Raw genomic sequence first — 12,958 nt, forward strand, 5'->3', positions numbered from 1 at the left:
TGCTGTAGCTCCCACCCCCGTCAAGGCACATGTGAGAAAGCAATCAATGAACAACTAAAGAGACTAAGGAGCCACAATGAAGAATTGATGCTTCTCATCTCTCTCTCTTCCTACCTGTCTGTCCCTATCTGTCTCTCTCTCTGTCTCTGTCAGAAAAAAATAGAAACACTATTTAGTTAGTAAAAGGAAAAGATAACTGTGTTAATTACAAATAAAATTCACAACCAAATTTTTAACCTCTAAGAAATTATTTCCAGATTTAATTTTTTAGATTTCCTTCAGAGAGTTGAGCTTCTATTTACTTTTTATTTAAAAAATTTTAAAATTGATTTTATCAAGAGAAGAAGGGAGACAGAAGGAGAGACAGAAACATATATCTGTTCCTGTATGTGTCCTGACTAGGGATCAAACTGACGACCACTGCCCTTCAGGACAAAACTCTAACCAGCCAAGCTATCCAGCCAGGGCAAAACAAAAAATAGAGCTTTTAGTGTTGTTTGGAAGGGGTTTTGTTTTACATTATTGTTTTATTTCCTTTAGCAGAGATCATATTGACCCTATTGATTTGGTATTTGAAGTTTAGAAAAACAGAGAAATGGAAACATTTCACAGAAAATAGGGGTTCGACTACATAACATCTATTAATGAATTTGCATAAGCTTAGGCTTCTTTACAAAGTGTCGCAAACAAAGAAACTATTGACTTTTGTAAGACAGGAAAGATAGGAATTAAGTTGGTAAATGGTAAAATAGAAAAAACCTTCAAGACATCTAACCCAAATGCCTCCTGTTACAGATGACAGGTTGAGATCCAGGGAGATGAAGTAAATCATCAGGTTCCTGGCAGACCTAAAGCTCAGGACCACAGACTGTTTTTTTTTTACAAAATTTACCACACACATGCCACCTTCCATGACGGACAAAAGCCCACCAATGTAATGATTAGTTCTTTCAACCAAAAAGTATTAATAATATTAAGTTGGGCAAGTCTCTTAAATCTAGTTCTTTATGTTGAAAGCACTTGTAAGTAGGACTGAGATTTCCTTTTATGTAAATTACACCAGCGTAGTAATACAAATCACTTAAACAAATTTCATTCCACATCAGTTATGTGTTAGGACCGACAGTGGGGACATTGCTATCTCAGACACCATGGTGTCCTGAAGGGCTGGGAGGTTCCCAGCTAAGAGGCCCAAGTGTGGGGTCTGCTGCAATTTACCTGATGACTTATGAACTGTACTAGTTGTGTTTATCAAAACTAACTCTTACAGGCCCTGGCCGGTTGGCTCAGCGGTAGAGCGTCGGCCTGGCGTGCGGGGGACCCAGGGTTCGATTCCCGGCCAGGGCACATAGGAGAAGTGCCCATTTGCTTCTCCACCCCCCACCCCCCCTCCTTCCTCTCTGTCTCTCTCTTCCCCTCCCGCAGCTCCATTGGAGCAAAGATGGCCCGGGCGCTGGGGATGGCTCCTTGGCCTCTGCCTCAGGCGCTAGAGTGGCTCTGGTCGCAACAGAGCGACACCCCGGAGGGGCAGAGCATCGCCCCCTGGTGGGCAGAGCATCGCCCCTGGTGGGCGTGCCGGGTGGATCCCGGTCGGGCGCATGCGGGAGTCTGTCTGACTGTCTCTCCCCGTTTCCAGCTTCGGAAAAAAAAAATGCAGAAAAAAACAAACAAACAAACAAAAAAAACCTAACTCTTACAAAATCCCAAAGTGGCTTAAAACCTTCTTACAAAGGAACTAAAGATTGCAGCTAATAATGCAAGCCCAGGAGAACAATGAGGGAAGGGCAGCACTGACCTTATCATATGCCTCAAATAAGCAATTGGTTGACTGCATAAGAGGTAAAAACAATGTCAATTGCTTTAGAGTTGACAAAAAAAATAGGAAAAAAATTACAAGAGGACAGGCTTAAAAATGGATTTATGTTTATTATTAGTAGTAATGAATCTTACAGCAAGTCTTAAAATTGGCCTCCAAATGTTAGTTAATGGCAATGTGAAGCCATTAAGACAAGCAAGCTGTTTAAAAATAAGTATCCAGAATGTGAAAACAACTCTTATGATTTTTACAGTTGTGTTCAAAGTTACGACATTTAAGACTACAGTTACTATTAAAAGTTAGAACTCTCATTTGAGGTTTCTGAAATTATAGCAAAATTGGAAAGCCTTGCACTATTAACCAACTATGTGTTCCTCCTGCTTCCTGTTGTGGTGAAACATAGCTAAAAGGAAAAAATATATATGGAAAACCACATGACAACAGATTAAAATGTGTTCTTTTGTCAGCAAATTACTGTTGAAAACTTCACAGAAAGCATTACTGAAATTGTGAAGAAATAGTATTAGGAAACTTGCACAGCTGGGTGAAAGTGAAGGTGTTTCTCATAAGCTCAGTTTATGCTATTTTCTAGAAACTAATAGTTAACATTAATGAGAGGTCACTATGTGTAAGATAAAATTCTAAGCACTTGGTATGAATTAATTTATTTAGTCTTCATAATAATCCTATGAAGTGTTATCTCCATTCTATTTATTTATTTATTTATTTATTTAGCAAGAGACAGACAGACAGATAGACAGACAGGAAGGGAGAGAGATGAGAAACATCAACTCATAGTTGTGTTACTATTAGTTGTTCATCAGTTGGTTCTCATACATGCCTTGACTGTGGGACTCCGGGACTCCAGCCCAGCCAGTGATTCCTTGCTCAAGCCAGTGACCTGGGTTCAGGCCAGCAACCATGGCATCATGTTGATGACTTCATGATTAAGCTGGTGTGCCCACACTCAACCTGCAACCCCATGGTTTTAAACCTGAGACCTCAATGTCCTAGGTCCAGGTCAGCGTTCTATCCACTGTGCCACCACAGGTCAGGCTCAACTTTATTTTAAAGCTGAAGAAATGGATGTACAGAGAGGTTAACTAATGAGCTGAAGGTCTGTAGGGTAAGAAAAAGATTTCCTCCTTTCCTCCTTTGGTTCATCTGAGTGGTTGAGTAATAATAAAATTGACACGAGACAGATTTGTAAGAGAAAATCAAATTTAATTGCATGTCAACGGGAACCCTACATATGCAAGAGGTTTAAGTCAGAAAGGTAAAATGAAATATCTGACATTCTGAACTAGGGATGGGTTGGTCACCTTGGGGCCTCAGAGGGTAATTGCATGATGATAAACAGATGTTCAGTAATTAGTAGTTTGCCCTGACACATAGAATGGTCAAAAAAATATTATCTCTGATAAACTCTTATTATGGGCAATGCCCCTGATTCAAATTATTCTCGGTAGTTAAGAGGAAACAATTTCCCTGGAGCCTGCAGGGTTTCGGTTGCCTTTAGCTAAAAAACAATCTGTGTACGATAGAGGCACATTGTGGGGTGACTGGTTTTGAATCTCTCCAGTCACTCAGCTAGTAAGTAGCACAGCCAGTAAAGAGTCAAGAAGGGTACTCAGTGTCCAGTGCTAGTGATCTTAGTCACTCTGTGTTCGCGCGTGGTATTTTTTTTATTAGCTAATAGAAACAAAGTATATCAGGAAGAAATTTTCTCTGTGGTCAGTGACTTCATTACATATTAACAAATGTATTATGAAAAGAAAAATAGTGCCAGTGGTGATGGAGCCACTGCATTTGCTGAAACATCCACAGAAAGTGTTCTTGTGTGAGATCACAGTGGGCTCTAGACTTTGGTTTGCTGCACTTGCGCAGGGAACCAGTGCAGGAGGAAGTGGGAACTGGAATTGCACATTAAAAAATAAAAATAAAAAAAGAAGAAACTGGAATTGCACAAAGTGCAATGGGATGTTTAGATATCATTATTCCTATAAAAACAAGAATAGACTAGATTCTTCTTTCATTCATTTTTTTATTTTTTTCATTCAGTGAGAAGAAGGGAGGCAGAGACAGACACCCACATGTGCCCTGACTGGGATCCACCCCGCAAGCCTACTAGTGGTTGTTGCTCTGTTGCTCACCAACCAAGCCCTTCTTATTTCCTGAGGAGGAGGCCATGGAGCCATCTTTAGTGTCAACAGCCAACTTGCTCCAGTGGAGCCATGGCTGCAGAAGGGGAAGAGAGAGAGAGAGAAGTGAGAAGGGGAGGGGTGGAGAAGCAGATAGTGCTTCTCCTGTGTGCCTGGACTGGGAATTGAATCCAGAACACCCACATGCCAGGCTGATGCTCTACCACTGAGCCAATCAGCCAAGACTTAGACTAGATTTTTTTACAATACTTTATACTGGATGGGGAATAACCATGAAAATATTTGTCCCACATACTTCCCCAGAGTATCTGGAATCAAAGTACTTAAAAGAACAATTAAATGTTACAAAGTTTTCTTTTCTTTTTTCTTTTTTCTTTTATTTTCTCAAAGTGAGAAGGGGGATTGGGGGGGAGAGGCAGACAGACAGACAGACTCCCACATGCACCCCACCAAGATCCACCTGGCATGCCCAGCAGGGGGCGATGCTTAGCCCATCTGGGGTGTTACTCTGCTATAACCAGAGCCATTCTAGCGCCTGAGGTGAAGGTCATGGAGCCATCCTCAGTGCCCAGGCCAACTTTGCTCCAATGGAGCCTTGGTTGCAGGAGGGAAAGAGAGAGACAGAGAGGAAGGAGAGGGGGAGGGGTGGAGAAGCAGATGGGCGCTTCTCCTGTGTGCCCTGGCCAGAAATCGAAACCAGGACTTCACACACCAGGCTGACGCTCTACCACTGAGCTAACTGACCAGGGCCACAAAGTTTTCTTTTTTTTAAAAAAAGAAGTGTTTCAACTTTTTGGATCTTTTCTGGATAACAAATAGGTGTCACTAGTACACTACTCAAAAAATAACTAGAACAACAGAATTTTTTCGAAGTTAAAAGTGACATTCTAACAATGAGTAAGGAGTGAGAAAATAACTGCTGATTGTAAGAAATTTGTGTATGAGCCCTGGCTGCTCATACACAAATAGATCAGTTGGTTAGAGCATCAACCTGATTAGCCAAGGTTGTGGGTTCGATCTCTGGTTAGGGCACATGCAAGAACCAACAGTGAATGCATAAATAAGTGGAACAACAAACTGATATCTCTCTCCCATTCCTCTCTCTCTAAAGTCAGTAAGTAAATTTTTAAAAATTAAAAGCAATTTGTGTGTCAAGAGAACAGTTCAAAACAGGTGTGGGAAATGTTTTCATTGTTATGAGATTAGGTTGTTTAAAAAAGTTAACATATCACCTATTAAAAAGTCTCATGTCTGCAATAAAAAACCCTATTAATAGAATTTTCCAAACTATTTTTAAAAACTTTTAAATAAAATATTTTTGTCTCTTTTAGTCTCTTTTTTTAAAAAATATAAAATACAAGACCTTATGGTTAGTTTGCATTTACTTGATTGAAATCTAAGGTGACAGACATTTGCTAGTGTCTAATTTAACAAAATTTGTGAATAGTTGATGAATGTAATTAAAAAGTATATTTTGTGACTTTTGTACATACTGTCAGTGAGGCATTTTTTAATTTGATGCAGATATAATTGAGATATCTTTTTTGTTTATTATATCCATCAAAGACTAAATATCAAGACATATGGAACTTTCAACCAAATTTTTGAATTCCTATGTCAAATTCAATCTTTCCAATAAATAAAAACTATAATCAGAAGGCAGTGCAAAATCTCAATTTTTTACATACAGAAGGACTTTTGGGCCTATAGGACATATCTAACTGGACATATCCAGCAGAGAGTGGAGAATATAGTGGCAAAACACAGAAGACAGATTTCTGAGTCATGTGTTTGTGTGTGTGTGTTTGTGTGTGTGTGTGTGTGTGTGTGTAACATCTGGAAAAACTGACCTAATACTTTAAGGTTGGTAAAAGCATTTTAGTCTGGTAGCAATAGTCTTTAAATAAAGTTGAGCATAATTTATAACGACAAGTTGAGGGATATTTAGACATGTTTTTTTTTATTTTTTTATTTTTATTTTTATTTTTTTTTATTGATTGTAGTTCCTCTCCTTCCTGGAATCTTTTCTTTTTTTTTAAATTTTATTTATTTATTTTTAGAGAGGAGAGAGAGAGGGAGAGAGAGGAGAGAGAGACAGAGAGAGAGAAGGGGGAGGAGCTGGAAGCATCAACTCCCATATGTGCCTTGACCAGGCAAGTCCAGGGTTTCGAACCGGTGACCTCAGCATTTTCAGGTCAACGCTTTATCCACTGCGCCACCACAGGTCAGGCCTAGACATGTTTTTTTAAGATGAAAAATTACTTGTAGCACAGGAACCTTAAAACATGGCTTACTGTTTTGCAAAACTACATTATTATTAGTTTTTTCAAAAAATTATACTGAACTGTGGTATTAGCCAAGAGGTAGACATGTAAATTAATGGAATGGACTAAAGTGTCCAGAAATGGACTTATACAAATATGATCATTTGATCTTTGATGAAGGTACAAAAGCAATTCAATGGAGAAGGAACAGTCTTTTCAATAAATGATATCAGATTAATTAGACATCCATTAACAAAGTAACAAACCTCAATCTAAACTACACACCAAATACAAAGATTAATTCAAAATCTTTTATAGATCTAGTTGAAGATGTAAAACTATAAAACTTTTAAAAGAAAACACAAGAAAAACCTGTGTCCTGGGATAAGTAAGGAGTTCTCACGAATGACACTAAAAGCATGATATACAAAAAAAAATTGATAAATTGTACTTCATCAAAATTAAAATTTTTGCTCTGTCAAAGTCAATGTCAAGAGGATAAAAAGACATGCTCCATGTTGGAAGAAATATTTGTAAATAACATATCTGATAAAGGACTTGTATCCAAAATATATTTTAAAAAATCTTTTCAAATGCAACGACAAAAATATAAATAACCTAATTAAAAGTAGGCAAATGATTCAAATACATACTTCACCAAAGAGGATATAAGGCCGGCAAATAAGTCTAAGAAATAATGCTGAACATCATTAACTGTTCTAGGCTGAATATGAACCTCAAATATGTTTACGTCTTAGTTTCTGGAAGCTATCAATGTTACCTTACACGCTCCTATCAAACTAGATTTCCCAAATGAGATCTGAGATGGGATGATTATCTAGGTGGATCCTAAATGTTCTTATAAGAGGGAGGCAATAACATCAAAGGAGGAAGAAGGCGAGGGAAGCAGAGGGAGATTGGAAGATGATACACAGCTGGCTTTGGAGATGGAGAAAGGGGCCATGAGTTAAGGAATGCAAGGAATACATTATGTTTGGGATACAATATATCATGGAATTACATATAAAATTTTCCAGGTGATGTAATTATAGGAATCCATTTAAAGGTACCTGCTTTTTTTTTCTTCTTTTTTAAGTGAGAAGAGAGCAGATAGTGAGACAGACTGCCGCATGCACTCTGACTGGGATCCACCAGGCAATTGAAACTTGAATCTATCCAGCTATCTTTAGCACCTGAGGCTGATGCTTGGACCAACTGGCTATCCTCAGTATCCAGGGCTGACTCAAACCAATTGAGCCACTGGCTGTGGGAGGGGAGAAGGAGAGAAGGGGGAGAGGGAGAGCAAGAGAAGCATATGGTCACTTCTCATGTGTGCCCTGACTATGGCTCAAATCTGGGATGTCCACATGCCAGGCTGACTATCCACTGAGCCAACTGGCCAGGGTGGGACATGCTTTCTAATCAGTTCCCGGAACATGAGTGTAGAAAGTCCGGCCTTATGCCAAACCTTCATAGAACAATGTTTTCTAAAGTGGATTCCTTGACACAGTTGAACTATAAAACACTAGATAGTAAGAGCTCCAGGTGTTTAAAAGCTAGAATCTTTGATCAGAAAAACATTACTTTAAAGCCCTACTTTGTTATTTATTGTCCATGTAGCTATAGTAATGAACTGCTCTAAATGCCAGTTTCTTCTGTAAAATGAAGATGTTGAGAGCCCCTACCTCATATGGTGTGACTCAGTGAAATGAAATAATGCATGACCCCAGAGACAACACACAGATGTTGGCTATTACTCTTCCGATATTGTTCACCACCCATCTTCTTGAAGAATCAAAATGTGTACAGGGGGTCCTCGGGTTATGACACAGTTCCGTTCCTACAATAGTGATATAACCCAAATTTTGGTGTAAGTTGAAATACACCATAGCCTAAGTCACTTACCTATCCTAACACAGTTATAAAATCATAATCTAGAACATAAAAACACAACTAAGCCACAGAAATAGGAAAAGGACATAGGTATACTGTACGCTGTTCTGTAGTAACAGAAAAAATGACAAAAAAATGAGTGTAAAAAAAAGTATGATGCTAACACGGCCCGGCATGTGGAGGTCCCAGGTTCAATTAACTGCCAGGACACACAGAAGAAGTGCCCATCCACTTCTCCACCCTCCCCCTCTCCTTTCTCTTTATCTCTCTTTTCTTCTCCTGCAGCCAAGGTTCCCTTGGAGCAAAGTTGGCTGGGGCACTAAGGATGGCTCCATAGCCTCCGCCTCAGGCACTAGAATGGCTCCAGTTACAACGAAGCAGGAACACCCCAGATGGGCAGAGCATTGCCCCCTGGTGGGCATGCCAGGTGGATCCTGGTTGGGTGCATGTGGAGTCTGTCTCTTTGCCTCCCACTTCTCACTTCAGAAACAAAAATAAAAGTACCACACTAACAATGTAAGCCGAAACACTTGTCTCAATTTCTTAAAGTTTTTATGGGAGTGAGCGTCGTAAACTAGAAACGTCATATGTTGAGACTGTCGTAATCCAAGGACCCCCTGTAATAACACATTTAAAGCCTCTGAGGTATCCTGTTGAGAAAAACAGTCATGCAGAACCTGACAGTCTCAGTTACTATCCTGAGAACATGTAAGCAGGCCTCTTCTTAGGTTTGGTAATAAGAATGCAATTGACCTTGAGGGCCAGGTAGGGGCTATTTCTGTTTTGGATGACATTTCTGCCACTCAGGGATTAGTGTGGCAGTCTTCAGGAAGCAAAATTGAGCCCCAGTACTTGCCTTACAGAATTAAGATTTGAATTTACATTTCTTGACTCCCCCTTCTGAATGTATTTTTTGTGAGTCACCTGGCTTCTGCCTCACCTGCCCTGAATTTTGATGCTCATGAATAAGCTGAGAAGAAATATGGGATTGTGATTGCTCAAGAAGTAAAAGTGTGCCCTTTTAAGTGTTACCATTGAAAAAAAGAAACAGGGATAGTTTTCTAAAGTGAAAAAATAATTTCTGTATTTCATAAAACCCAAGATATCATTCAAGGCAGCCCCTTAGGAGGTAGTAACACATGACCCCGATCAGGGCCGTCTGGTAGGAGCACTGTGGAAAGGCATCGACTTTCTCCCATCAGATCCATCAGTTTAAATCTCCATTCTTTTTTCATGGGGTCATTGTCTCCTGAAGGTCCAGAGCTCCCTTTTCCCTGTCTTCATCCTGTGAGCCTTCGGTCTGCCTCCAGATTAGAGCAGGAACCTGTGCCGGTGAGGGTAGGTGGCAGTGTTGGCCTGAGAGAAGACTAGGATCTCCTGTTAATTGCATGGCAGTATCATTTCTGTGTTAACCAGGAGCTTTTGCCCCAACACCTGCAGAATGTCTTCCAGTTCTTGTCTCATTTACCTGTGGGCGCCACCTGCAGAGACTTTGAGCAGATGAAAAAGGGTCTGTTGTAAAAATTCTGTGTCTGCCTCCCATTCTAATGAAAGCCTGCTTTTTCCTGACTGACCTCTGAACCACGGGGCAGATTTCTTTGGGTAGTCACTATTAAAACTCTTCACTGTGCTCCAGACATTCTGGGCTCCTTTGTAATTCCTGCAGATCCTCTCCTAATCCCCCAGGTTGAAAAGTCAGAGGTTCCCACTGGTTTCTTGTGATCTGTTTGCTGTCTTTTGGATTGTATTCCTTAGAAATGATGTTTGATTTTCTAGGTACTTTTTCCTCTTGCTGAACTGCACCCAAAAGAAGTGCCGTAGATTTTGATGTGGGAAAGTTTAGCTGTTCAAACATGCGCAACACACTCACATTCAAATCCACACACTAGCACACACCAATGCTTAGAATCTTCGACAGGTCTAAGAAAACACTAACTTATCATTTTCAGTGGTAGGATGGAATAATGATTATTTCACCAAGCCTAATTCATAGTCTTTCATTTTCTTTTGGATCATATACTGCTCACAAAAATTACGGGATATTTCAAAATGAATCTGAAGCGATAAAATATCCCCTAATTTTTTGTGAGCAGTATATTACATTTCATGTCTATAAATACTCACCCCAAGACCTGTTCATATAAAATGATGCTGACAGAATAGGAGAAATAAACAGTTTTTGAGGAAAGTGGAATTAAAATCAGTCACATAAATAAAATGGAGATTTTAATGTCTTGACATATGACAACCCAGCCCAAAGCAAGAAAGAGTACTGGATTGGGAGGGTGGTATCTGGGTTCTAGTTTTATCTCTACCACTAATGAGCTGTGGGACTTTGGCAAACATGAATAAATTTCCTCATCTAAACTACATCTTTGATTTCCAAATTCACTAAGATATAAAAATCACCTGGAGTGTCTATTCAAAAAGTAGATTCTTAGCCCTCAATCCAGCCACACTGAATTGAACTCTCAAGGGATTTGCAAAAGACACACACACACACACACACACACACACACACACACACACACACACCCAGTACTCTGTGGGACTCTTCTGAAGAAATGATTTGAGGAAACACTGGATTAGGTAACAACTGGGATCTTCCAGTTCAAAGAGGCTTTGATAAAGCCTGGATGCTATGATTCACAGTAATAGGAAAAAAAATATCTTAGGATAAAACTTGTTAATTTATGCTTAGCATTTTATAAATTCTTATTTGTTTTTTTTAAAAGTTACTGAAGTTAATGCTATTGTTTGTGTATTATAGATCTAAGTATTCTTCAGATATTTCTTTTCTCTTTTACTTATTGGCAGTCAAATCTCACTTATCTAGCTCATGGTGATATAATAAAGATAAATGAGTCAAGAGGTTAAAGACTTTTATTATTATTATTATTGCCGTTAGTAACATAACAACTGTATGATAGAGTCTGCTTTTATGAATTTGATAGATCTGCTCATGTCTTTGGCTTTATTCTTATTTAAGCCAGTAGCCTTTAGCTCAGATAAATAAACAAAACACAATTATTTCTTCATTAATTTATTAAAAAAACTTGAGTGCCTATTACGTACAAGTATTGTGTTATGTTTTGACTAAAATGTTTAGAGAACCTTTCCTTTCTCCTTTTTATCTTAACCTGGAAATCTCCCATTTAGTTATACTTTTAAATGAATAAAATGGTTTTTGGGTTCATCAATGTAGCAGCACATTAAGAAGTTAATAATATGTATTGGAAACACTTATTTAGTTTATGGTTTATAGAGAATGCATGATACACATTTTCACGAGCAGTGTGTGGCCCACAGATTAGCTCCCAGTTTAGGTGAGTTTTCTTGTGGCCTTCCCTTTTTCCGGGACACATTGTTAGAGAGATGAGGTATGCCAGCATTCTAGTCCACAGGTTCAAATGTGAACCATGGCACAAATCTATGTAGTGAGACGTTGGCTGTGGGAATAAGCAATGATGAATCATGTTTGTGTAGTGCTCCACAACTTATGAAACATTTTCACATCTATAATTTCACCTATTTCCCCAATAATCCTCTGATACAGGTAGGCAGATCTTGTGAGATGTCCAGAGCACCTAATGGAGCCAGGACTGGGAACCAGGGCTGTTGGCCATCAGTCCAATACCCTTGCCCTTTCTCATATGATTTCTCTGATTCTACAACCGAACTGGCAATGAAGAATGGATCGCCTATGCATCTGTGCAGTGGCTTGTGTTGTGGAAAAGATACGGAAAAAGTGATCTGAGCTAATTCTCTTAGGCGTTTATGCTGGCACCTATTTTAAACTAATAACCTTCCTCTTGTGTCTCTATTCTGACATATCCTTTAAAGTAGAGTTAATGTGTTTTGACTGTAAAACATAATTCCTAAGTAGAATGTTGTTAATGCATCATCTTGTCTCACTCATCCCTGGAACAATAAATACATATATTATGTGACATGAAGGTATTAAAGTCTATTGTGAAAAGAGCATGGAGTAAGCCCAGAAGGGAAGCAAGACTACATTAGAATTGTCTCCAGTCCTCTACTCTTGGCAGCATCTTGGCACATCAAAAGCAAGCTTTCTGTGGAGTCAGCCAGTAATTTATACTGAGGTTTTCAGAGAGAGGTATCAGTTTCTCAAAACAGGTGTTAAATACCTGAAACTCAGAGTAGGTAGGTGGCCATCACCTCAAGTAGGACAGGACCCCAGGTGCAGGATTAGGAAATGTGGTAAGGATCTGCAGGAATCAAGAGAGCCAGTGAAGTATACCACCCAGATTTTGCAAATAAAAATATAAGGTATCTAGTTACATTCGAATTTCAGGTAAACAGTGAATAATTTTTTAGTATTTAAGTATGTCCCATGAGATGTATATTCAATTCGAATTTAAGTGAGCATCCTGAATTTTATGTGGCAATGCCAACAAGGACAAAATATTTCAGTGCTTTCACGGGACAGCATTTCAATTTTTCCTGCTTCCACTTAGGACCTCCAGTTTTCACCATCTTCTTCCACGGTTTTACCCTGAAGGCTCTGTTCATAAGTAAGACTTGGAGGGGTGCTTCATTTTGAAAATGATAGTATCTTTAACATTATTACCAATTAACATAATTAAAATTTACATTCATATAGACTCTTTCCACAACAGAATACTGTAGGTTGTTTCTTTTTGAGCATAAAATATTATTTTATAATAAGAGAAGAAAGTGTTTTTCTTTTCAAATAGTGTTTTTTATAATTTGGCAATGTTTATTTTTTATAATCAATTTGTAGGGGAGAAAATTTACAAAATTAATTTGAACCTGCATAGAAACTCTTTATTCTCTAT

At 38.8% G+C, this 12,958-nt stretch overlaps 1 protein-coding gene across 3 annotated transcripts in view; it reads left to right on the top strand.

The window, feature by feature from the left end:
* EGF (epidermal growth factor) overlaps window positions 1-12,958 on the top strand; it is a 102,936-nt gene that overhangs the window by 12,471 nt on the left and 77,507 nt on the right. The gene's annotated exons all lie outside the window — the stretch shown is intronic.

Source organism: Saccopteryx leptura, chromosome 5 (genome assembly GCF_036850995.1).
Source record: "Saccopteryx leptura isolate mSacLep1 chromosome 5, mSacLep1_pri_phased_curated, whole genome shotgun sequence".
Taxonomy (NCBI): Eukaryota; Metazoa; Chordata; class Mammalia; order Chiroptera; family Emballonuridae; genus Saccopteryx; species Saccopteryx leptura.